We start from the raw sequence: 27,847 nt of genomic DNA on the forward strand, positions 1-27,847 counted from the left end.
GCAATATTGCATTAAATAAATATTTTTGAATGAGAGAAAAGCTGCTTTTATTTGGGATAGATTGAGGGTAGGTGGAACTCGCAGAGTTTCACTCTGTAGTATTCTGCAGGGTTACATAAAGTGTCTGCGAGATACTGCAGATTTCCACCAACATATGTAAAATATACCGCGTTGTGCAGCTCATGCTGAAATTTAGCACCAGTAGCGTGAGCAGCACTGAAAAATCGAAGTGAACAGCAAGCACCATACCGCGCGGAAGAGAATGCAACCATTGCTGCCGCTCAAGTAGAAAATCCACTCGAGATGCATCATAGCTACTCGAGAAGCAGCCCTCTGACAGTGACCGCCTGCATTAGAAAATGGCGCTAGGGGGCACCAAATCTTGCTTGGGCTCACAATGATGGAGCCTTACAGGGAAAAATTCCTACCACACAGCGATTTGCAGAATTCAGCCGGAACTCCACGTTACAAGAGTAACGCGGAGTCACCAAATTCTGCAAGCAAAATGAAACATTCTACTCACCCCTAGGGGAGACAAACTGCAAAATACACTTGGGGATCGATTCACCAAAATATTCGGAAATATGCCCACACTGAGGTACTCGTAATCAAGTATGCATACTTAGTATTTCGACTATTTACAAAACTTTCCAAGCATGTGCCTGTTAAGCTGTGCCAGTCACAGTTTTCCAGGTGTGGTCTTGAGAAGATTTGCGAATAAGATTTAAAACATAGCCACTTGCATTTCAACTATGCACACAAAGTACAATCATGCACTCTCGAATAGCAGCCCCTTTTCGCTTCTTAGTTATAGTAGATGAAAAAACGACTTTCCTTATTGTGAATGGTCCTCAAAACCGTTACAGAATATTTTGTTCTTTTGAGTCACGTCTTTGAACCTGCCCCCTCACTCACTGACCACGTCCCATTACATTAAGAATATCTGTTCCCATATCCCATACTGTTTTCAAAGATTTTCTTAGTTTTATGACAAAGAAGAAACACACAAAAGTTGCATGTTACATTAGTGTAGCGAATACGAGGAATTCAACAGGTAAAGTGTACTGTCTTCTACACATGATAGATGCATGTTTGATGAGTACTGGAATAACACTTAAATAACATCATGGCATTTTATGTAGAATGATGACAAAACAATAATATGATGAAACAAGGTTGAGAAATAAAAATGTCCCTCTCCATCAGGGATTGTATGGTGTGACCATCTAATTGGAATATTAATGTATAACAGCAGTATATAATAGCAGCAGCTACTTCATCTATTTTTTAGGGCCGAGGGTATTTTACTTTGATTGAACTCCATTATTCATAAATTATGAATAATGAAGTTCAATCAAAGTAAAATACCCTCGGCCCTAAATCATAATTCAATGTTGGAATGCTTCGCTCGAGATGCAGCTTGTATAATAATTTGAGAAATACTGCCATCTTCTGGCCCTTGAGAGAACACATCACAGTGTATGACAAACGCCGTGAAACAGCAGTTTAATATGCTGCATGTGAGAGAATAATTGTCCCAAACAACGTTTTTTGTGCACATAAATTCAACAGAGGTGGGCAAAAAACAAGCATTTAGATAAATAAAAGTTCTGTGCACTCGGTTCCACAGGACCTTTTCGAAAAGATGTACAGAAAGGTTGAACTTTTGACTAAAGAAAATGTGTAAGCAGTGCTTAATTTGTAAAATAAAAAGTGTCACGGCCCTGACCAGGAGGTCATGACAGCTTGCACCTATTGCCCCGGTCATCCTGCCAATGAAGGTATAAAAAAATACAACTATCCAGTGGCGGCTCCTCTGCTAAGGTGGAGAAGTGTCGCCCTACGACCATAAAGCAGCAAAAGAAAGAAACAAATAAAATGATAACGTGATGTTATTATCATTTTATTTAGTACTCCTGCTGCGACAGCTTGCGTGAGGGGGTGAGACTGTAGAGCAGGGGAGGAGTGGTAAAACACTCCAAAGTGCGCAATGACTGTTTGGCGGGCCTCTCGGGCAGCCCAAAAAAATCATGACCACTTTCCCTGTTCTCCATGCAGTCTGCAATACAGCCTGCGTGGAGAACAGGCCCAACCCTCCAGCCTCTGGCTGAACACCCTGTCCCGGCCCTCAGACCAATCACAACGCTGCATTGCAGCATTGTGATTGGCTGAGAGAGCTTGGGAGCCCTGGTACTTCCTGCCCCCTGTTTCTCCCAAGAAGCCAGGAACAGGACGAGAAGAGGCGGCGACGGCCGGCCAGCCCCACCCGCCCACTGTTGCTTCCAGGTAGCATCCCTGACTGCATCTATCTCTGTGTGACAGTCCAAATTATTTCAAGTTCCCAAAGCTAAAGGAATGTCTGTGGAGGCAGGTATTAGTAATTTCTAACTTACATTGTATTCATAAATAACGTTTGTTGTGTTAATCTTTAAATTAGATGAGCACCACAACAATGTGTCAGAATGTCATAAGAGTAAGTGTTGACAATAATGTGCCAGTGCCAAATACCGGAAACAACTGGCTACAATTAAGCACTGTGTATAAGCAGGGTTTATTTGATTACAGCCAGAATCCATTTTTATGGTAAGAAATAGTGGGCTGGGCTTCCCATGCTACATGCATAGAACTGTCATATGTTTTTTTATCATGAAGGCATTAGAGTAACAGTGCTATCAGGGCGAGAACTTGAATGGTAACTCTCATATTTCATCTACGAATAGAGGCAGGGTAGCTTTCAACATACAAATAGATAGCTATCAATAGTTTACCTGGTGCGATATCACCGGAGCCCAGAGGTGCAAATTAGCCACTTCACTACAAGTAATGGATGCGGTAAGGTTTTATTTTTGGAGTTTCACCAATGCTCACCCTTTTAAGTGTTCCCCTTATCTTGGTTAGGATTAAGCACTAGGATACTACTATGCATATACCCTTTGGATGTGCTGTGACTCCCAAACCTCTTTAACCCCTTCACTGAGGGGCAAATTCCCCCAGGGTGCGAGATGGGGCGGGGCTGGCGTGGCGCTGCCATACCTAGGACGACTCCCGGCCGTCATGAGTCACAGTAGGCATGTGTTTATGACGGCCGGGAGCCATCCGAACTCCGCCCACTGATTCATTCTCCCGCACAGGCAGGGCATTAACCACGCGTGTGCGTAGCGGCAATGTTCGGACGGCCTCTGGGCATCATGAGCACATGACTACCGTGATTCATGACGGTCGGGTGCTAAAGTATGTCAAACCTCAATTTTTATTTTGAATGAGAACACAATAATATGATGCAGGAAGCCTACCAGTGAAATAAAAGTCAAATGTGGCATGTGAGTTACCTTTTATGTTTACACAGCCCAAATGAGACAGAAGGGTACTCTATTGCAATCGAGTACCCTTCCCACCACCATAATGGTTTTCTCAACAGATTTAAAAGCGGGCAAATCTTAGATGTCATCACGGTGGAGACCAATCCATCTGAACCATGGTCAGACCCCTCCGAAAGGCTGGAGTAAGGGATGTCAGAAGTAGACATGTATTTCCTCCCACTTAATTTAGATTGTGGAAATACGGGTCAGTTTTCACTGACTGTCACTGCCTGGAAAAAAACTGGTGGTAAAAGTCAGTAAAAAATTTCCTAATGCCCCCCCTCAATTCATTTGGTTTTTTTATTTTGAAAAACAAAATCATGATTTAGGTTTTTGTTTCTGAAAATAAAATAATATGTAACTTTGCCATACAACCCTGTCATGTTTGATGAAGCAAGCTTAATGGATTGGTAGGAACCACCTTGAGGGCAGTTCCTGTCAATGCAATAAATATTTTCAGGCCCAACAAACATTTATACATTTGACAGTCGGGACCTTCACCAGGGTGATGGATTAAAATGCGCCTTTATCTTGGCAGGGGACGGTTCGACCGCTACCACTTATAAATCAGCCCAGAGTGAGTTTAAAAGCATTGCTTCAGGTTTGTCACCGCATACATGAATAACTGCAGCCTAAAAACTACAGCAACAAATGTCAATGTATACAAAATTTGACATGTAGGAAAGGCTGCATTTAGCATTAGCTCCGTATGTGTATTGGAGCCCTTAGACCTGAGTAGCTAGTTTCTAAAAAAGAGACAGGACAAATATTAAGTTTGGCATGTACCTGCAGTGTCAAGACTAAAAGTGTTAACTCACAACAATGCCTGCCATAGCACCTCCCTAATTAAAAGGTGTGCTGCTGTTTATAAGAGTTATATCGTGTTAGCTTGGGAAGCAGCTGTAGAGATCACCTGGGCATCATTGTAGAAGTAATGAGGTATCTACATGAGCGGTAAACAGATTTTTTTAATGTGCCGCAATGATTTTTTTTAAATAAAAAAAAATGATTATCTCTTCTGAAAGCCCGCACAGTAATTAATTCAGTTCTGCTGGCCTCCTCCTCCGTTAGTAGTAACTAGCTCCTTGAAGATGCGTGAAAAATCTAGAAACAATATGGGTGGGCCTGCTGACAGGAACAGAGAGAGGAGTAATTACTATCTACTTATCATAGGATGTGGGAGTGGGGCGTGCACACAACAATGAGATGGAGCGCTGTTCTGTGGAGGCAATGCCACCACTCGAGGAGTAAGTACTGCGAGCAGGAAGGGCACATCAGATTAAGATCAATGAAGACTACAGATAAGTAGGCTGTTCTCTTTTTGGTGATACAGATTCCACTAAGACTCTGAAAGAAGACGGGCAACTAATTATACATGCAAGCATCCAGTGGTTCCCTCATTCCCTGAGGAGAAGGTAACAAAGTGCATTAAAAGTCATTGAATTCACCTCAGGAGATCCATGTTTCCTTGCATGTCTTGCTGCTTTCAATGCCTAAATTTGCTTTGTGTTTTTTCCAAATCAATGCCTACCAGAATACTGACTGGGTCATAAAAAACGTTTCTTTATTAAGCGCACCAGCAGTCAGTATTCCTACTTCTTTAAGAGGGACCTAGACTTCCTCACCTGGCAACTTGTGGGATGCTCAACTCATCTTTGTCTGGAGTGGGCACCTTTGCACCTGTGGATTGCTTTAGGAGTGATGCATTTTCTTGACTTTTTGAGGTTGCGTTTTCTAGCAGTTTCCTCATTTGTAGTTGCTTTTAGGAAGGCTGTCTGAGTTAGAAGTGCATGCACCTTCTCCAAATCAATGAAGTTGTTCATCAGCAAGCAGCCCATGTCAAGCAGTTACTTACTCCTATCACCACACCTTTAATTGGCCACCCACCTGAGCGTGTCACTGATAGGGCGCACTACCGTTGATTGCACCATGTGACATGGCACACATTTAAACAGGTGCGTCGGGCACAAACAGGGACAGTGTTCTTGATTGTGATGAACGTACTGCCTTGAGGGCAGCTGCAAACTTGCACTGCTCTAAGGGATAAGCACGTTAGAAGATAAAAAACACCTTAAATATGCCTGTGGTTGGCATCTATTGATAGATGCCAACCACAGGGGAAGGATGCCGTCGTTTTTTTCACCAGAAGCTCGGATAATTGGTCTGACTCGCTAATTGAACGTTACAGAGCAGCCACAAAGGCATGAGTGATACAAAGGAAACGTCATATTCCTTACAAATATTATAAAAATCCCCAAGGACCAAGAAACCATTATAAAAGTATCAGTAAAGGAACATTAAGTCAGCTGCTAGTCATGTGAATATGCTGCAGTGAATTGTCCGCGATAATCCATTCAGAAAATACAGACGTACCAAATTGGAATAGGAACGCTGCTATAATATTTAAGCTGTTTACTTGTGATCAATTTTACTTCAACTTGAGAGAGATATGAACTTGTCTTGATAAAGATGGAAAAAATGTTTTAATGATCCATCGAAACTCGCCGACGCCAAAAGAATATGCACAATCTACTAACTTAGCACTGCTGGAATATTGAGAATAATGGAATCTATCTAACAGTGCAAGGAATATGGTGAAAGAGTAGATGTGTTAACTGTCGAAGACCGATTATACCAGTCTGATTATAGAACTCTCTTGAGTGTGTGTTTTAAAATTTTAATCCTTGTTGATTTATTTTTCTAGCATTGTTTTTAACCTTGGACCATAGAGTAGAAAATTAGGTCTATGTATTTTTATAAAATTTGTGTTATGTGTAAGAAATAAATTGGTACAATTTTACTTTCTGTGGGAGTCCTCACAATATATATGGCACAATCTACTGGTGTGTAAGTTGAGCAAGTTGATAGAGTGGAATAAGAGTGAGAGATTTTTGATGTAAGGTATCTGGCGTTGTTAAAAAAGTTTACCCTACGGGATTTTTTTCATTTCACTGGCTAAGAGATAAGCATTCAGTGAAATACGGAGCAGCTGCTTCAAAGCTGCTACTTGTTTCTCTGTGCATGCAGCAACATGTTAAAGAGGGGTATAGATCCCTTGCAGGCGGGTGCAGTAAGTGAATGCACCAGCCTGCAGGGGGATGTAGCGGGGATCCTTGAGACTCCCTTTCACTCATCGAGAGGGCTACCATCAGGGGCACACTGACAGTGTGCCACTTTTTGTGGTACACCGTCAGTGTGTCTCCTAAAGGCGTGTTTGCCTCTGCACCAGCATCGGTAAAATGGCGCAGAGACAAAAGTATTCCCTCATTTGCATAAGGTCATGACCTCATGCAAATGAGGAAACACTTTTTCAGGGTAGCACTGGTGTTAAATGTGCATCAGTGCTGTCAGTATTACATAAGGTCCCCCACAACAACTGTGCTCCCTTCTGTATTACCGTAGAAACACAGAGGCGCAAAAAACGAGCACACACGCCCATTGTATTCCTGGGCATTATCTGTAATATGGCCCCTGATGCTCTAACTGAGCCAAGGAGTTGAAGACCTCATTGTTCGCTGCCCTGATCTTACATTTATTTATTTATTTAGTTACTGTATTTTTCTATAGCTGTCTCACCAAGTGTTATTATAACGCTTTTCATTGTAACAACCATTAGATATTACAAGACATATTATGCATTCAAGTAATCATACATTTAATTGAAACAAGAATCAAGAACCAGGAGTAGGGGGTTTGAGATTTGAGCGGAGGGTATAAATACTAGCACAGTGAAGAAAACAACTGGAGGATGGTTAATGCATCTATTGAGTGAAAAGAAGGAAGTAACAGGTAAGGGGGTTTTATTGGTAAGTTTTGGGCAGTAAGTCGTTTTTACATAGGAAAGCCTTAAATGCTTCCTGAAGTCAAGTATATTGGGTGCTTATCTTAACTGATAAATTAAGAAGTTGCAAAACATAGAAGCAGCACCAGAGAAGCATTGCCTTTGAGCTAAAGATGATTTGAATTTCATAAAGTTTAGTAGGAGGGAAACTTTGCTTCTGAATTTTCTGATACCACCTGATATTTTCAAGAAATTAGAAATGTAGCTTGACCTGCCTGTGTGAAGTGCTTTAAAGGTAATGCATTCAACTTTTAATTTGATCTATGCTTCTAACAGGTGCAAGTGATTGTCTTTGAATATGGGCAATATTTGATCAACATTTTTTTTTTTTTGCTTAGACTTGACGAGCTGTGGAGAGTCACTTTATATCTTCTTCCTGGAAGTATCTTTGTGTTGTGAAAATATATACTCACCCATCAATATGTGGTAGATAATATCTTGGAGAACACTGACCCTCTCATCATAATCATAGGCAGTGTAGCTCTACTCATGTGTGAACAACCCAGTCATTTCAGTGCGCCTCTGTTGAGGCCATTCAGCTCATCCATAGACTGATGTTGCCTACACAAAAAAGGGCACATATTAGATCCAATATTCTCAAACATATCGTGCTCAAACTAAAACCTCTGCTTCCGCAGTGCTGGTCCTACCCCTGTTAGATTCCTTTCCGGCAAAAAAAGAAGGAATAAAACCTACTCGCACCCTGCAATCCAGGCCATGTAGAAGCTACGCAAAATTGTATGATGCAAACTGGGAATCCACCATATCCAGCTCATTCCTTGTTATAGAAGGAGAAATATTGATATGTACTCCACATTTGAAAACAGGATTGAAAATTCATTAGATCAGTTTATTCCTAAGAGATTACAGAAAAGCCATCATAGACAAGAACCTGCCCCATGGCTCTCAGAAGGACTTTTAATCCCAAAAAAGGAATGTAAAAAGAAAGAAAGAGATTGAAAGAAATACTATGATACTTATAGGTAAAAAAATATAAGCAGACTGTAACAAAATAATACTATGAAATAAGGAAGGCATCGATCTATAAGTGCAAAGATTGAAAACACGGCTAATTCAACACAATTAATTTTCAACGTGTTTGAAACTTTCATGAAGTCACCTACTCCCAAAGTAGGTCTGCTCGCCTCTGAAGACAGATGGAATATGTTTGCAAGCCACTCTCAAGAGAAAGTTAATAACATCTGTGCTTCCATGCCTATGGCTGGGCCCTTAATCACTAATGCCGCTTCAACCACCCAAACACAGATGAAGGTAAATCTTTTATCCTTCACTGGAATCACAATAGAGGACTTCACAAGTCTTCTTACTACAATCAAATCAGGGTCACCTTTAGAAGCAGCACCTCCCAATATTCTTTTTAAAGGTATACTTAATCACTCTTTGGAGACAGGTGAAGTTCTTCTTGCAGGGAAACATATTATGTTGAAGCCACTCGTACAAAAAACACTTTGGATCCCTCACTACCCGAAAGTTACAGGCCAATCTAATTTCTTCTATAAATTAGAGAAAGTGCAGAAAAAATGTGTTTAAAAAAAATCTCAACTTTTTGGAAGATCAGGGACTCCTACATCCTACCCAAACAGGTTTTCAAGTAGGAAATAGCACCAAAATGGCTGTGTTTTTCTTCTTAGACCTAAGCGGTGCATTTGATACGATGCCCCACATAATCCTTATTAAAAAATTGGAGGAAGTAGGAATCAATGGTATATCCCTTAAGTGGCTAACTTCATTTATAATAGAAGCTTCCAAGTGAGTGAGGTAACTGTTTGCTCTGATTCCTTAACATTGGGACATGCGGATCCTCAGGAATCCTCATAGTCTCTCTCTGTTTAATGTCTATGTGCAGCCCCTGGCAGACATCATAATGGAGCACGGTTTTACCTTAGTATCATATGCTGATGACATTCAAATTGTCATTTCCTTAACATCTGACACAGGCTTACTTTCACCAAACTAAACACCTGTCTAAAGAATGTTACTCACTGGATGTCAAGCAGCAATTTGAAACTTGATTGAGCAAACCATTGGTTCTGGCAGTAGAAAATGCCGCTACCCTTTGGTCAGAACTCCATTGGCCCAACTATCTTGGAGCACTCCCTCTCTGAAAACCAAAATTAAAAGTTTGGACTTTTGGATAAACAGTCAGCTCACCATGGAGGTCCAAGTTAGGAACCTCACCGTGTCATGTTTTGGCATATTGCGTGCCCCGGACAATATTATTCAGTTGGCTTACCCCTTCCACACGAAGAACCGTAGTTGAAGTTCTCATCCTGTCATGACTTGACTTCGGTAATTCAGTCTATTTATGTTATGTTATATTAAATTTATAAAGCGCGCAGCTACTCGAAAGTTTCCCGGCTTTAACAGAAGGAAAGGACAAGAAAGCGAACAAAACAGCCACTGGAAAATTTGTTTTATTTATTTATTTGTTAAGTTTGTAAGGCGCACAGCTACCCAAAAAGGGTTTCCCGGCGCCAAGACGGAGCAAAATAACAGCAACAGCAGCAGCCTGAGTGTAGATTTTATTGGTCAAATAGCCAGGTCTTAACGTTTTTTCGGAAACGTACATAGTTAGTTTCATTCCTCATAGAGATGGGAAGAGTGTTCCAGATGGAAGGACCTAAGTATGAAAAAGATCTTCCGCCTACTCTAGAAAGTTTAAACCTTGGCACACAGAACTTGGCAGCAGTTTGGGATCTTAAAAGACGAGTAGGTACATAAGAATGCACTAGTGCTTGGAGGTATTTGGGAGCGGTACCAGCTTTTATTTTAAACATATAGCTCAGGGCTTTGAATTTGATGTGACTCTCCACCCTGAGCCAGTGTAGGTCTCGTAGATGGCCAGAGATGCTAGCTGTTTTGGGGACCTTGCAGAGCAGCCTAGCCGCTGAGTTCTGTATCAATTGCAGTCTGCGTACCACGGCCTTGTTTGACCCAAGATATAAGATGTTACCGTAGTCGAGTCGAGATGTTATAAGCGCATTGACTACGGTCTTTTGGGTCGAAGCAGGTAGCAACATTTTCAATTTTATCTTGAAAAGCAGGGGGTCCTGGGTACACCTGAGCACCAAGGTCAAAGTGTTTCAGGCCAGACTGGCATTCCGGACAAACGAAACACCGCCCAGTCTTTGGCAGTTAAACCTGGGGACCTGAGGCAGCCGCTGAGCGGACAAGCGCAGCTGTCTTCCTGGTGTGTAGAAAGCAAACCTCCTCTGCAAATAGATGGGACCAAGCCCATGAAGGGCCCTATGGGCTATGGTCAGCATCTTAAATTTTATCCTCGAGTCGACTGGAAGCCAGTGCAAGGACCGCAAATCAAGACGCACACTGTGCCTAGACATCAAATCAAAGAGCAATCTGGCTGCCGAGTTTCGGACTACCTGCAATTTCTTAATAAGGTAGCCCAGGCTGCTTGCCAGTAGGGCGTTGGCATAGTCCAACCGGGACAGGATAAGGACCAGGACCACTGTTTCTCTGGCATTGCCTGGCAAGAAGGGAAGAAACTTCCTCAAGATTTTTAAGGTGCCAAAGCATGTGCCCGCCAGCTTCCTTATTTGTGTAGAGAAATTCAGGTTTTCGTCAAACCAGACGCCCAGATTTTTTGCGGCACTTTTGTTTGCCATGGGACGAGGAAAGTCAAGAGGCCAGAGCCTTTCCTTAAAGTCCAAAGAGAATGACCCATAAAGAGGGACTTCCGATTTCCCTTCATTGCACTTCAATTGAGCATTAGCCAACCACTGGAAAACCGAAGCCAAACAATGTTGGGCCGCCACCACCGAGTCATCCTCACTGCCCCACAAGAACCGGAGCTGAGTGTCATCCGCGTAGGCCATCACCCTAGCTCCGAGAGACTCCGCCAGATAAACCAACGTAGTCACGTAGATGTTGAAAAGAAGGGGCCTAAGTGATGACCCCTGCGGCACCCCTGTAGTAACCTGCAACGGCGCAGAGGAACAGGGAGGGAGCCAGACGCGCTGTGTCCGGTCGTCCAAAAAGGACTTAATCCACCACCAGGGAGAGCCGGAAACCCCTATCTCTGCCAGGCAATCAAGGAGCAGAGAGTGGGGGACAGTGTTGAATGCCGCCGAGAGGTCAAGCATAACCAATGCAGCTCTCCCGCCAGCATCCAGACACTCCCGAATAGCCTCTGACACCTCAAGCAGAGCAGACTTCATGTTATGAGAAGCACGGAACCCAGACTGTGCCAGATAGAACAGGCCTGATGTCTCAACGTAGTTGGTAAGTTTGAAAGTGAGGAGTGAGTATCCACATAGGTCCTGAGGAAGGTGGTTCTAATACACCAAACCCACTGAAACGCGCGTCGACCCTGCGTGGAACCCTGTAAAACACTCTGTGGTTCCTATTATATCAGAGATTTTCTCTAACATATATTATACTCTACTGTGTATTGATACTGTATGTATATGGCTGGTGTGAAAGTGTATGAATCCGAGAGAGTGTAGTGTGATAGTGTTTATGGTATATTGTTGATCATGGGGTGTATGTGTTTCTTTTTTTTGTAATTAATTCTATTTTTGTAATGTATTTCTTTGTAATAATGAAATATTGACAAATCTATGTATCACGTGGAACTGAGTTTAATTATGTACTGTAATGTTTATATGTTATATTTATAAAAAATGAAAAAAAGAATTTTATAAGTTGAAAAAATAAGATATAAAGTGATGATAAAAGAAATAAATCAGAAAAAAGTATAATCAAGAAAACACATGAGTCACTGTTGTGATTTGAAGGTTCACGAAAAGGATATGAACAATGTTCAGAAGTATAAAATATACAGGCTATGAGAGAACTTTAGTGTAGTGCAGATCAGGACAGGACCTCAGCTAAGTGTAACACCAGCGTCACACCCCTCTCTCTCTGCGGCTAACACTCGGACCCCGATGGGGTCATCGATTATTCTCCCTCAGCAATTCCCAATTCTTCTGACAGAGTGCTCGACTAGCACCACTGCTCTCGATCTCCTCCAGCATATGTTCGGTCAGTGACAGGTCTGTGACAAGTCGGACAATCTAACTAGCTAAGCCTACCTTAGTTATGCCATTTTGAAGGGCAATGTACCACCCCCCAGTGTGGCGAATTCGTGTATTCCCTTTATTTGATTAGTCAGAAAGGCGAGGAGAAGTCATCACACCATACCAGTATGAGATCATTTCTATTCAATAACATGGATCAATGTTCCTGCCCATAATTTACTTTCCCATGATTTTATTCCACCCAGCAATATTGTAGCACTATGATAACCAAAGTATAACAAAATATTATAGTCTCTTCCTCTTGGAAGTTCGTGGGGTCAGGTTCCCAGGCGCATCGCAGGCAAGACTGTCATTGGCATTAGTTCAATGCCACTGCTCGAGGTCTCTTGATACTTTGACTCATGCTCGGCACAGTTTTCAAAATGGCATTACAAGTTACTCTTCAGGCCCAAATGTGAGCTAATGATAAAGTCAAAGAAAGACACATTAAAATACGAGAATAAATGAATGCACTGTATACCACTTATTTCTATTCTAGTCCTGTTTCTTTATTTTACCTATAGCATTAATAGTTAAGCAGAATGAACAACGTTTAGTTCAAGCAGCAGCAGGTGCATAAATGTGTGAGACATGAAGCGGCCATTTTTAATACTAGTGTGCAGCTGCAAAGATTTCCCACCAAAGCGAAAGACTACACACCACTTAGATGTGGCAGATCCATGCACAGAAGAGTTCCCGTGTTTTCGGCGGCCGTTTTTAGACACTTAGGTTTCTGTTAGTAAAAGCACACAGACGAGCTTCCCCTAGATACTATAAATGTTGTGTGGTGCAATTATTAGTAATACAAAACATGTTGATTAATAAGTTACATGTTAGTTTGAGAGGGCTGAGTTCCAGCAAGTTTCTTTACGTATGAAACCTTGCTCCATCACTACAAAGTTCATCTAAACAAGCATGAAAGATAAATATCAGGAATGTATGCAGAGAAGAATCAGATCCATGATCAAGGTTAAGCAATCTTTCATTCCTATTGTCCTGAGATCTTATCTGATGTATTAGAGTTTGCAAAGCCGTATAACAGCACGTTCTATAGAGGGAAGGCACTGTGGGCCAGTAGCGGTCGGCAGTAGGTGTTTCTGTAGGGCAGTGACATGGGCAGGGGGAGGGGCAGAGTGGGGGGTAGTAATGTATGGATTACAGAGTTTTACAGGTAAGTAAACATTTAATGTTTACTTACCTGTAAAACTCTGTAATCCATACATTACTACCCCCCACCCTGCCCCTCCCCCTGGCCACGTCACCACCCTACAGAACCACCTACTGCCAACCGCTACTGCTGTGGTCTACAAAGGAGTCTGTTGCTGAAGCTAACATCATAAATATTATGGAACTGGGGATAGAATACCATAATGTGAGGTGGCTTAACAGTGTGTACTACAAAAACACTGAGATTTTCATACTGATGTAAAAAAGTGTTGATTTCAGAATATTGACTACGACTATATTGTCAAGATAGGTCACGATGGGTAGTTACAGATTTTTTATTGTTTGCCCCACAGCTAAGTACCTTGATGTTATACATTTCTTCAAGGTGCATGGATGTAGAGTAACAAATTGTAATTGTGCGCTTACGTATAAATACTTACCTAGACAATAAAATAATAGCTGATTTTCTGGGGTCAATATTTTTAGAAGTAGATATTTTTGTAGTTGATATTCTGATATACAACCATCCATTTAATAGTGCCTCCATTAGGTTACTTTCTGTCACTCCTGAGTAAGCACCACATAAAATGACATAGTGGTTCACTATTGCCTCCAATGGCTTCCACCATTGTTGTACATGGGCAGTTACATATATACTCCACGATAACTTGAAAGTGCCTTTTATGGGTAGCTCTTTGGTAGCTATTGCTATTTGTTCATTTAATGGTGTCTCTAATTAGTTGCTCCCCTGTCCCTCTTGGGTAAGAACTACATAAAAAATCAAAGTGGTTTAATAGTGTCTCCAATGCTTTGCTCCTCTTTCGCTCTGGTGCAAGCACAATATACATAACTACCTCAGTGATCCATTTCCATGAATCAGCCAATACTGTAGCGGACAGTCTAAGTAGGGACATTCCATCCTCAGTGGATTTTTGTCTCCTTCAGAGGATATTTGTGGAGATATCGTTCAGATGGGAAAATCCATTGATAGATCTTTTTGCAACCTTTCTCAATGCCAAAGTGTGGAGGTTTGGTTACAGGGTCAAGGAGGATCATGCCTGGGCTGTGGACCCTCTCTCATGCAGATGAAATCACGGACATCTTTATGCTATTCCCTCATTCCCTCTCATTCTCAAAGTTCTGCTCAGGGGGAGGAAGAAGAGAACTTTGGTGATTTTGAAAGTGCCTGCATCACCCCTCTCCTCCTAGTATCCTCTTTTAAGGGAGATGAGAGAGTCAGAGGAGTGTAGATTGCCTCTGAACCCCTCGCCGCTTCAATTCCCAGTAAAGACCCAGTGAAGCTCTATTGAGGATTAAACTAGTGGTCTGGATGTTGAAATGCTAGGATTACTGAATAGGTGGTTCCAGTGAGCCTGACTAATACTCTTCAGGCATCTAGATGATCTTCAACTATTAGGTCATTCTTAAGGCACTGCAGATCCTTTAGGAAGTGGTGTCAGACCAATGAACTGGATCCCACATCCACAGATTTGTTTGATGTTATGGCTTTCCTTCAAGGTGGTGCTTCTTTGTGTCTGAGGATCGCTACCCTCAACCTTCAGGGGGCAGCATTTAAAGATTCCAGAAGCTCTTGCAATAAGGAATGTTTATTTTGTCATCTTTATAAGGGTCTAATATTCTTCCTTCACCTAGGAAACAGTTCCCTTCTAGGGATCTTTCATTGGTTCTAGAAGCTTTGTTGGGTCCTCCCTTTGAAACTCTAGAAAGCATAGATATCAGAACCTAGACTCTTAAGAATTTTTTCCTTGGTAGCTGTGACTTCAGCTAGGCGATTGGGAGAATTGTGAGCTTTATCTTTCAAGCATCCTTATTGCAGACAATTTGGGGCTCCAGTTATTTTAAAACCTCTTCTGTCCTTCGTTCACAAGATCAATACTCCCTTTCACAGGGATCAGGAGTTGATTTTACCTTCATTTTCTAGTACTCCTACTTCAGAGGAGAAAGTTAAGCTACATCCACTGGATGTTAGGAGAGCACTTCTGATATATTTGGACAGAGTAGCTCCCTTTAGACTTTCTGAATATTTGTTTGTTGATTTTGGACCCCATTGAAGAAGGGTTTAAAACCATCTACCTCTCATTTGAGTCAGAGGGTTAGGTATTTGAGGTACATGGCCTATGAGGCTGTTGGTCAGGGTTCACCTTTAAGGGTAAAAGGCAGGTCTACTTGATCTATTTCAGCCTCATGTGCTGAGCTTCAATGGTCTTCCATAGCTGAAAACAGCAGATTGGCTATCTGCTCTTCTCCTTTGACCTTTAGCTCTCACTATAGAAGTGTGGATGAGATTGTACTTTCTGATGCGTTTGGTTCTACAGTTGTGTCCACTACGAAGTAATAATAGTGTTCTTCTCTCTCTTTGATTTTGAATTCAATGCATTATGCATGTGATTTCTCACATTAAATCATTTGTTGTTTTGTGACGGCCTTATAGATCTCATGTAATGAAAGGAAGCAAGGGTGGGTGGGGCGATAAGGTAATGCCCCAGTTACTTACCAGGAATTGCATTACTCTAAATCCTCTTTCCGCGTTTCTCTTCATTACATACCTTCCCACCCTCCCAATTGTTCCAGGCGAACCGGAGTTGGATTGAGTCATGGATAGTTAAATGAACAGTAGGAAGGGAGGGTCTTTTATTTTACTTATGAATGGTAATTGATGTCTTGTGAGGCAGAATAGTCTTATTTTGTAATGAATCGAAGTGAAGGAAGAGGACTCAGAGTAATGCAATTACCAGTAAGTAATTGGTGCATTGTTACCTGCTTATTTAACAGGGCCTTCAATAGCTTGCTCCTATGTAAGCAAACACAAGGTGACGATGGACAGAGTTTTGATACTTTTCAGACACTCACCCCCAGTCACCGATCTGGGTTGAATCCATCGTCTTTCTTTAGCTCACTTAGCCACCCCAGTTCTGTCCCAGCCATGTGCAAATCAGTGTTGACCCTGTTCCTCATGGGAATAGTTCAGCCCGAACTGCCAAGCAGGTTTTCCCTGGACCGGAAACAAGCATCCTGAGACCGGTTTCGGGGTAACATACCGCATCAGCCAGGCTACCTTGAAACCAGTGGCAAAGTGAGTAAGGGACCCATGTCTGGGCATACCTTGCCAACTTAGGGTGAACAAAGCAAACAAAAGGAGATGATGAACGGAGCACTGAAACTTTTCCGACACTCACCCCAGTCACAGATCTGTGTTGAATCCATCATCGTTTGTTAGCTCACTTCGCACCGTAGAATACTAAAAAGTACTTGAGCAGTGCCTCCCATTCCTTGCTCTCCTATTGCATCTAGGTAGACACTAAATAATACTGCAAGTTTGATTGACAGTGCCTAAAACCCCTGCTCGATTAAGAACACACCCAACTAGTACTGTCTTCTAATGCTACTGGACCTCACTGATGCATATTAATGCCAGTTTGTATTTAATATTCTGCCAACCCAAAAAATGGTAAGGTAACTGCATGTGTGACAGAAACTATTTCTTACAATCCCACAATACCCATATGTTTGCTCAGTGACAGTGACACTCAGCAGGCTGTGCACCCGCCACATCATACCTCACACAGCTATCCCTTGTAAGACAAACCTTTCAACCATGCACTCCGAGGGCACCCAGGAGCCCAATACATTAGCAACCCTTCATGACCTGACCACGGCCATGAAGCACTATATGATCGTGTTAATGGAACACCCAGAGATGCCCTTCAAGGCTTGCAAGTGAAAAGCACTATATGAATACCATTAAAATAGAACACATGGCACCTGGAGCAAGGCAGGCCCCATTTGCTGTTCTTGTTTACTCTGTGATGTTATGCCAAAGGCCTCTAAGCTGCCATAACTATTAGTTGGAAGTCAGATTTTTACTTTAAGTGACTCAATTCACCAGAACAGTGATAATGCATGGTATCATGGGGGTATAGAAACTTGCTTCAATATTTTGTCTTTAGCCCGTCAATCCATTGAGCAATATAACAAGACAGAAAGACAACACACATAGGGGCATGTAGCATGAATACAATAACACCTGGGAGGAATTAATGGTTTGATAATCATGTTATATATTATTTTTCAATTTTAAAAGGTTTATGGAAACTGTAAGAATGTGTATTATATAATGTGTCTTCGCAAAGTTAGTTAATGCATTGTCTCATACATGAAATTATTAAAAAGGGTTAATAAGGTTACTTTTTTTTAATCTAATCTTTCTCGGTTGGTGATTGAGATTGGATCTCCATGATGACAGGTAAACACGTGGAGCCTCGGTATGCACAGGCTTGCGCGGTTTCCTGTGCTAGGTTCACGCTTTCGATTATCTCCCAGTCGCTCATGTCCAATTTACAGCACAAAAGCTGTCATGTAAGGCAGACTGCAGCACCGGCTGCGACTCTAACATGCGGGAATGTTCGGGAAAGCAATTAGCAAATTTTTGCACAGTGACTGAGCAGATTAGGATCATCGGCGAGAGACAGATATACGGCTCGATTTTACCTCTTCAGAGAGAAAACAAACCAGCGTTGGTTGCCACTAACAACTGGCGGTAAATAGAATGGGCGGGGTGGGAGGTAACGCTTATCAGGCATGGAGCAAGCCGTCTCTGAAATAAACATTTTACTGAAACTAAAAGAAGAAGGCTGGCATGACAAAAAACCGAGTGTAAAGTATGCCATGAGCAATGTGACTTGGGCGTCCAAAAACAACTACGACTTATTCTGAACATGTGTGCAGGACCAGAGCAGATGGTGATTGCGTGGTCTATATTTCACACAGTAAGGGTGGGATTCTTCATTCTAAACGGGTGGATTCAGAATAATACTTCCACCCCCTTTCCCACCACAGTTGCTGATATCAGCGTCATCGTTAACTGCAGGGGAGCAGGAATGCTCCCTATTCTGGGATTTTGGGGTATAACATAAGTTTCCACTCTGGCACCTGTATGTTTCCCCCACCTTATCCCTAATCGGAAACACGGAGCTCAGAAACACAGAGCTCAGAAACACAGAGCTCAGAAACACGGAGCTCAGAAACAAAGAGCTCAGACACACAGAGCTCAGAAACATGGAGCTCGGAAACACGGAGCTCGTAAACATGGAATTCAGAAACATGGAGCTTGGAAACACGGAGCTCGGAAACACGGAGCTCGGAAACATGAAGCTCAGAAATACAGACCTCAGAAACACAGAGCTCAGAAACATGGAGCTCGGAAGCATGGAATTCAGAAACATGGAATTAAGAAACATGGAGTTCGGAAACATGGAGCTTGGAAACACGGAGCTCGGAAACACGGAGCTGGGAAACACGGAGCTCATAAGCATGGAATTCAGAAACATGGAGCTTGGAAACAAGGAGCTTGGAAACACAGAGCTCGGAAACACAGAGCTCGGAAGCACAGAGCTCAGAAACACAGAGCTCAGAAACATGGAGCTCGGAAGCATGGAATTCAGAAACATGGAATTAAGAAACATGGAGTTTGGAAACATGGAGCTTGGAAACACGGAGCTCAGAAACACGGAGCTCGGAAACATGGAGCTCGGAAACATGAAGCTCGGAAACACAAAGCTCGGAAACACGGAGGTCAGAAACATGGAGCTCAGAAACATGGAGCTCGGAACATGGAACGACAACGGTGGCTCCTTTTTTCTATGCTGAGTTGTCTGCAGCTCCTGCACTAACTTGTATAGTTACTCATTTTGAAGATGCCCTGTAGACAACATAGTATAATTAACAATGGGTACACCACTTCATTGTGACCCTACCAAAAAAATTGCAATACTTTACCTGTTGCATTTCCACTGCACACAATGGATAATGACATGCATCCCAAATAGTGAAGGGGGACACAGGCGGATTGAGTTTGGTGGGACCTGGCCTGCAGTTCGGGCTGGAATGTTTCCATGCGGAGAATGTTCAAGACTGATCTGCATATGGCTGGGTACAAACTAGGGTGGCGTGATGAGCAAAAAATGATGGATTTTTGTCTCCTACCCATTGAGATTGCTTCCCCATTTGATGCAGTTTCCAGACTCCTCTGCGTGACTCTCCGTCTTCAGAAGGAGGCTCAAATGTGTGGTTGCCACATGGACGGAAATTATGCCTGCTGTACTGCTGAAGGGTGCAGGTTTGTCTTTGGCTCGCCATATGTTTCATACTGGATGCGTGTGCAGCACACCACATATTTTATGAAGGTGAGGAATTGGGGTTCAAGGTAGGAAGTCCAGCAGTCTGGAGAGAGTAACTCATTTTTTCAACTGTGGCTTGTTTTTGTGGTTGGCGTTGTGGGTGTAAAGGGGCTCCAGCTTCAATTTAGTGTATTCTGGCATTATTCCCTTCAACAAATGTTATCAACGCCTGGTGGTTAAAGTATTAAAATTTCATATAGCAGATTGCAGGGCAAATTATTGTTGTCTCCCTAGTCATGTGCCCTCCTGCAGGTTGCAGTGTTGTGTGAGTTAGCAATAATGGATTCCCGATGCCTCCTGATTGACTTCGTAGAACTGTGATGTAAGTGTTAGATCAAGGTGAAGTGAATGCAGGTTTAGAATGTTGAATTTGCGGTTAAACGCAGTTGAACAAAGACATGTAATACTAAAGCTCTATGTGTGGGGTAGATAGTGGCGGGTACCTAAGCTGGGGAGGACACTACAACTGGTGACGAGATATGGGATAAATAACCCAAAGATTGACAGTGCTCTCCCAGAGAGTTTGCCCTGGTCCAGCACACTGCTCATGCGTGCCAAATGTGCCTCAGTCGAAGTGCAGAACCAACGTTTGGCGTATGTGGAATCAAAGCACAACTCCAGCCAGGGTGAAGCATTTGAAGATAATGAAAGCTTCACTGAGAAGTCTACACATTGTTGACCAAGAACCTGCTGGTTAGACTGTAAAGAGAGGTATCACTCTACTATAGAACCTAAGGCTATACAACATATGGAATGACAGCATGTTGAAAGATAATGCTGTGATCAGGAGCACTATGAGGCAGAGATAAATCAGGTATCAGACAGTACAAAAAGATGCCGAAAAGCAAAGAGATCCAATACAAGAAATTGTAATTTGCTTACAAGCATGATTAAAGAGAGTCATCATACCACAGCATTGGGTGAGGTGGCCCAGGAGGAAGTGCCCAGGGTTGTGCTTGTGGATCCATCCATACATGAAACGGCACTCCAACAAAGCTGTCGAGTGGGGTTCAGGACAACTCAATAGGTCTCCAAAGACTGAAAGCTGAGAGCGACATTCGGAACAGAGAAAGGCTATTTTATTTATTTATTTACTTTTTTATTTCGGATTGGTAATGCGCATGGCTGCCTCAGCAACGAGGCTTCCCAGCGCAACCAGAGGCTAGAGACAAGAGTTTGAGAGTACAACCTAGGGATTTAACAGCAGGAGTGGGGAAAAAACAGGTCTTTAAGGCCTTTCGAAATGCCAGGTGGTTCGGAATGGCTCTAATGGGAGCGAGTTCCAGAGTTTTGCCGCCAAAAAGCGGAAAGAACGTCCCCCAGCCCTCGCTCTCCAGACTCGAGGTGCACAGACGAGCGCAAGGTCAGCAGATCTCAGCGAGCGTCCAGGCACATAAGGCTCCAACAAATGGAGTAACCCTAATGGGGCCTGGTGTGTGAAGATCTTATGTGAAATGCACAGCGCCTTGAACTGAATGCCCTTTTTGACAGGCAGCCAGTGGAGATTAGGGAGCACATATGCTACCGAGCAGGATCTAGGCAGTGCAACCAAAAGCCGCGCTGCCGCGTTCTGAACCCTCTGCACGTGCTTAATGTTTGCCTTAAATGCTTAATGCTTTTCCAATGGAGACCAAGAAAGAGGCCATGTTTTCGGTGATTGTTAAAGATGCCGCAGAGGCTACTACATTGCAGGGTCTCAGAGATGATTTGCATAAACAAGATCACCAAGCAGAGTTGGAAAGAAGACTACATTCCACACCATAGGTTCTAAAAACGGTTATAATTCTGCTACCTTCTTGAACCCACCACCACCATTCGATACCACCAAAAAGCAGAATATTGGAGACAGCTAGACTGCTTGGATAGAGATATTTGATGATTTCATTTATGCGCTAGAAGAAACAGATACCAAGAAGATTACCAAATACCTTAACAATCTTGCTAGTGAAGGTGTAAAAGAAGTCATAAAGAAAATGCAGCGAGCTGACGAAATTACACACATTCAAATCAAAGCAGCGCTGAATCTCAAGTTTAACCCAATGCCAAATATAGAATACAATAAAAAATGGGTAAACCATCAACAAAATTGTAGAGTGACTGGATACGCTCCTCAAGCACTGTAAGTTCAATTAATTTAATTATGGGGAAGCAATATAGCTCAGAGTGATTGACAGATGCTTGTCAAATTCATTCAGATGACAAATGCTGGGAGAAACTCTTAGTCTGGAGTGAGTTCTTATCACTGCCATAGCTAAAGAGTGTGCTGATCGACAAGCTGCTGACATGGAGCCCTAGGTGCCCAGAGTGAGTCAGTCATTAACATTAAGAGTAAACAAAAGAACATGGCAGAAGGATTCAAAGTGATGTCTACTCGGGAAAGAAAATGGTGCTTCAGGTGTGGATTTTCATTCCCACACAAGGGTAAATGTTCCGCCATATGACAGATTTGTAAACGCTGTGGGAAGAAGAACCATTCTATAATGGTTTGCAAAGTGAAGAAAAAAGTAACTGCATCATGGCAGGATGACAAAATGCCCACCTTAACCTGGAGAAGGTGACCACCGCGTTCTGCATAGAGCAATTTACTGCGCTGCGCTGTGGCTCGCGCTCGCATTTTTAAAATAACAACCTTTTTTGTATTTATGTTTACTTGTGTTCTTTGGCCCTGATTTTATCTGCGTCATTGCTGCGACCCACCCTGGCCCTCACAGCATTATAAAACAAAGCAAAGCACCGCTACTTAGCGGGTCCGGGCTCCCGGGTTCCTCGAGTCACGTGACCATTTCGTGACGGCGCCATCTTGGGAAGGCTGGTTCCTTCCTGCTGGGGGTTAGCGCGCTAGCGCTTGTTCCGCCAATCGCCTATTTAAGGTGAGCTTCCACGCGGGGTCAGCCTGGAGAAGGTGACCACCGCGTTCTGCATAGAGCAATTTACTGCGCTGCGCTGTGGCTCGCGCTCGCATTTTTAAAATAACAACCTTTTTTGTATTTATGTTTACTTGTGTTCTTTGGCCCTGATTTTATCTGCGTCATTGCTGCGACCCACCCTGGCCCTCACAGCATTATAAAACAAAGCAAAGCACCGCTACTTAGCGGGTCCGGGCTCCCGGGTTCCTCGAGTCACGTGACCATTTCGTGACGGCGCCATCTTGGGAAGGCTGGTTCCTTCCTGCTGGGGGTTAGCGCGCTAGCGCTTGTTCCGCCAATCGCCTATTTAAGGTGAGCTTCCACGCGGGGTCAGCCTGGAGAAGGTGACCACCGCGTTCTGCATAGAGCAATTTACTGCGCTGCGCTGTGGCTCGCGCTCGCATTTTTAAAATAACAACCTTTTTTGTATTTATGTTTACTTGTGTTCTTTGGCCCTGATTTTATCTGCGTCATTGCTGCGACCCACCCTGGCCCTCACAGCATTATAAAACAAAGCAAAGCACCGCTACTTAGCGGGTCCGGGCTCCCGGGTTCCTCGAGTCACGTGACCATTTCGTGACGGCGCCATCTTGGGAAGGCTGGTTCCTTCCTGCTGGGGGTTAGCGCGCTAGCGCTTGTTCCGCCAATCGCCTATTTAATGCTCGCTTCTGACGTAGCGGTCTAGCGTAGCGGTCGCGCCTTCGCTACGCCTGAGTCTCGCCAGAGTCCTGCCCGTCTGCGCCCGTCAGCGTCCCGGAGGCGGGCGGAGCGGCGGGTGGGACTCTACCATCAGGGATGTGTCCCCCTGGGACCCCCGTTTTGCGCTATTCTTCTGGCGAACTTCGCATTTTCCATCCTCATGTTTCTGGCTGTCGCACTGTTTTTCCCGGTCGATATCATGGGAAATCCCGTTGCCCGGGTTGTGGCTGGTACCCGACCCGCTCGCTCACCTTACGGCCGAGCAATGACACCTTTAGGAGGGGCTTCGGATGCATGCTATTAAACACCAGGTCAGCATGCAAACATGCGCAGGATATCTATGAGCTTCTCGACACAGAGAAGCCACTATGCCTCATGCTTACTGAGACATGGTGGACTGACTCTTCTAATCCTGACGTCGCTATGGCAATCCCGTCTGATTATAACATCTTCAGAAAGGATAGAGCCAAGGGAAGGGGAGGTGGAGTGGCGTTAGTGGTCCGGAAAGGAACGCCTTGTGCGATCCTGCCAGCTATTGACATCCGAGGCTCCGAGACCCTAGCCTTTTCTATCACTCTATCGCCCCATCAATCTTTTAAGGGACTGCTTATATACAGGCCACCTGGTGCACCCGGCACCTTCTTTGAAGATCTGGATTTGGTGCTGATTGAGTTGGCCCTGAAAGCTGAACATTTTATCGTGGCTGGCGATCTCAACTTTCGGTTGGATGATCCATCCGACCCGGCTGCCACTAAACTCTCTGAGGCGCTAACCCCTTTGGGACTTATCCCTTACCTTCGGGAGCCTACGCATGAGAAGGGGCACACCCTTGACCAAGTTTTCTCGTCTGTCCCTCTTGAGGGCATAGAGGTTACTCCTGTCCTTTGGTCAGACCACTTCCTTGCCAAATTTGTGATCAAGGGCATAGGTAAGTCAGTGCCTTCCCCGGCACATCAACAGGGTCGTGTCCACAGGGCATTCCATCGAGTAACCCCAGAGATGCTGGCGCAAGCAGTTGTGGCCCATCCTTGCCTCTTTTCAGGCGATTTAGACAGGGATTTGCAGACCATGCAGGACTGGTTTTTGGACAGGCTAAACGATCTTGCCCCGGAAGTAACATCTCGCCCGACACCGAAACGGGTCTCCGCGCCTTGGTTTACCGCTGCACTGTCGGCTACGCGGCAGCAGTGCAAGGTAGCCGAAAGAGCTTGGCGGGCACAATATGACACTGTTGCCAAGCTGACCTATAAAACGGTGGTCAAGGCTTATCACCGGGACATTCGCCTGGAAAAAAAAGCGTATCTAGCCAGGAGAATTGATGCTGCTTCCAATTCTTGCAAGGAGATATTCTCCATCGTGAGAGAATTTACCTCACCTTGGTCGAACACCTCGGACCAAAAACCATCTGGTACCTGGGCTGCGGATCTTGCTGATTTCTTTACGAGCAAGATCCAACGCATCCAGGAGTCATTCCTAGTACCAATGTCTGTGGGCCAAACTGAATGTGACATCAACACACTGCCACAGGCTGGGCCTAGGGTGACGTTGAGTGTGTTTCCTCCAATCTCTGCTCCGGACTCCCTGGCTTTAATGGGCAAATTAAAATCGGGTTCTCCCCTTGACCCATGCCCGGCTAAATTTCTAGCGAAAGTCGCGGAGGTGATCAACCCGTTGGCTAATCCGCTTTTGAATCTTTCACTGAGGCTAGGTGTGGTCCCGCAAACCTGGAAGCAGGCGATGGTGATACCCTTGCTTAAAAAATCTGGCCTAGACCCGAAGGCCCCAGTTAATTATAGGCCCATCTCCCTGCTGCCGGCCCTCACGAAGATTCTGGAAAAGCACGTTCAAGGCGTGCTTTCCAATTTTCTGGAATCTAATGAGATCTTGCACGCCACCCAATCAGGCTTTCGTCCCCATCTTAGCACGGAGACTGCGCTCCTGGAGGTTTCGGAAACCATTAAAGGGGTTCTGGACTCTGGGGGCAAAGTCATGCTGGTGATGTTAGACCTGTCGGCGGCTTTCGACACCGTTCCCCATGATGGTCTTCTCGCAAGACTCCGCGAGATAGGCATACGGGGGACGGTGTTCGACTGGTTTTCTTCCTTTCTTGCCGGCCGCCGGCAGACGATCTGGGCCCCGCCTGATTCCGCCGTGATGCCGCCTCTGGGAGTTGGGGTCCCTCAGGGCTCTGTTTTGAGCCCGACCCTCTTTAACATCATTATGACCCCGTTGGCGGCACTGGTGGAGTCGCATGGTGCCCAGATCGTATCCTATGCGGATGACACCCAGCTCCTCTTCTCGTGTACGAGAGGAGGCGACTTTGATGGGGAGAGTATTCGGGATTGCCTTGGGGCTGTTTTCCATTGGTTCCATCTAAACAGCCTCAAGTGCAATTCCGACAAGTCCGAAGTACTGTTCTTTGGGTGTGACATCGAACCCGTCTGGCAGACTTGGTGGCCACGGGATATGTTCCCTCCATCCTGTTCCTCTCAGGTTGCAAAGAATCTAGGGGTGAAGCTGGATAATAGGTTAACCTTGAAATCTCAGATCCTAGGGGTGTCGGGCATGTGCTTTGGCATCCTTAGGATGCTGCGGAGGTTTCTTCCTCTGTTATCCGTGGAACATAGGACGCTGACAGTTCAGGCTCTGATTGGGTCCAGGTTGGATTATTCCAACATTCTCTACCTGGGCCTTCCAGAGTACTTGCTGCAGCGCCTTCAAGTGGTGCAGAACGCCGCGGCTAGGGCAATCTTCGGCCTTAGTAGGCGCTCTAGTGCCTCGGGCCTGCTGGTAACGTTACATTGGTTGCCCATCCGCAAGAGGATTGCCTTTAAGGCTCTGACCTTGGTCTATAAAGCTCTTCACAAGGGGGGAGCTAAGTACCTTCAAAAGAGACTGGTCTTTTATCATCCGACCAGATCTCTGAGGTCGGAATCCCTGCACCTTGCTGTCGTCCCTCGGGTAAAGAAAGCGCGCCTTGGTGGGCGCTCTTTTGGATTGCTGGCATCTCAGCTATGGAACTCTTTGCCGCTGGCCCTGCGGGGAGCCACTAGCTTGCTGGTTTTTAGGAAAGGCCTTAAAACGTGGCTTTTTACTCAGTAGCCGTTCTCTCTTGAATTCCTGGCTTACTGCTCTTTTAGTCTTTCTTTTGGTGTTATGTTATTGTGTTGCAGCCTCTTTGCCTTCTCCAATAAAAGCGCCGGGACACTCTTTTTGAGTAGCCGTGCGCTATAAAAATGAACTAATAACATAACATAACATAACATTAACGTTCCAGTAGTAACGCTCATGGATGCCAACAATGTTAAACAACAACACTAGTTGAGGTAATTCGACACCAAATGAAGTTGGTCATCATCTAAATCATTGTCGCAAAGTTTTTCACTATCAATATCAACTAAAAGTGAAGAAGATCGTTGTGCAATGTTGATGTTAACTTCAGAAGAATGTGCGCATTTTGGACTGACAGCATGTGAAAAAGAATTCAAGTCTAAGAAAATCCGACATGAAAAAATCCCAGCCATTCAAACATGGTCCGAATATTACACTAAAAGTAAATGGTTGCTCAATATTATGGACAAAGATCTTCTCTTGTCTTGATTTGAATAGAGGATATCATCAGTTGGAACTCAAAGAGAATTGCAGGTACATTACAATCTTTTCTACACATATTTGTCTTTTCCAATATAAAATACTGAGTGTCGGTGTCTCATCAGCTGCCGAGCTTTTTCAAGATGTCATTTGACGTATCAAACAGCCTGTCATGAATGCTTCCAATTATAGTGATGAGATATTTCTTGACGGTATCACGCAGAGGGAGCACAATAAAGCTATTGCGCAAGTGTGTCATTTACTGATTGATGCAAGTTTAAATTTCAATGCTGAGAAATGCGAGTTCCATTAGACAAAGCTAAAATTCTTTGGCCATATCTTTTCTGATGAGGCTATAACACCTGACCCAGCTAAAGTGCAAGCGTTGTCAGCTGCCAGTTTCTCACAAGATTTTTCCATGATACGTTCATTCTTTGGCATGGCAAGAACTGTTCTAGATCCATACAAGACTCTGCCACCGTAAGTTCTCAGCTGACAGGCTTGTTGGTAAAGAATGTTTTATTTCATTGGTCACATGAATGCGAGCACAGATTCAAGGAATCAAACAAGCTATTGAAAAGGTGACTGAAATGGTATACTTTCCAAAGCTTCATAATGAGGTTGTTGTTGACGATAGCCTATTCAGGTTTGATGCAATCCTTGCACAGCACAGGGGACAAACAAATGCTCAACGACATATTGTGGCATATGCTAGCAGACATTTATCCCAAACTGAGCATGCTTAGTCACAACCTGAGAATTAAAATTTAGCAGTGGTTGGGCTTGTAAACATTACCACATATTTTTTAAGGAAATATTTTCACGCTTGTGCTGGATCATCAATCCTTATTGGCCATCAGTGGCCATCCTAAGGGCAAGATGCCTCCTCGCATTGAATATTGGCAGGCTATGGTTACAAGAGCACAACCACACAATCATGCACCATCCAGGGAAAGTTCAAAACCATGCTGACTACTTCTCATTAGGACCTCTGCAGTGCCCTGGTACCCCTTCCAAGGTTGCTGAAGCC

At 44.0% G+C, this 27,847-nt stretch overlaps 1 protein-coding gene across 3 annotated transcripts in view; it reads left to right on the forward strand.

Moving 5' to 3' along the window:
* Positions 1–27,847, forward strand: part of ADCY1 (adenylate cyclase 1) — a 1,411,272-nt gene that overhangs the window by 1,181,510 nt on the left and 201,915 nt on the right. The window lies entirely within an intron of this gene.

Source organism: Lissotriton helveticus, chromosome 4_1, assembly GCF_964261635.1.
Source record: "Lissotriton helveticus chromosome 4_1, aLisHel1.1, whole genome shotgun sequence".
Classification (NCBI taxonomy): domain Eukaryota; kingdom Metazoa; phylum Chordata; class Amphibia; order Caudata; family Salamandridae; genus Lissotriton; species Lissotriton helveticus.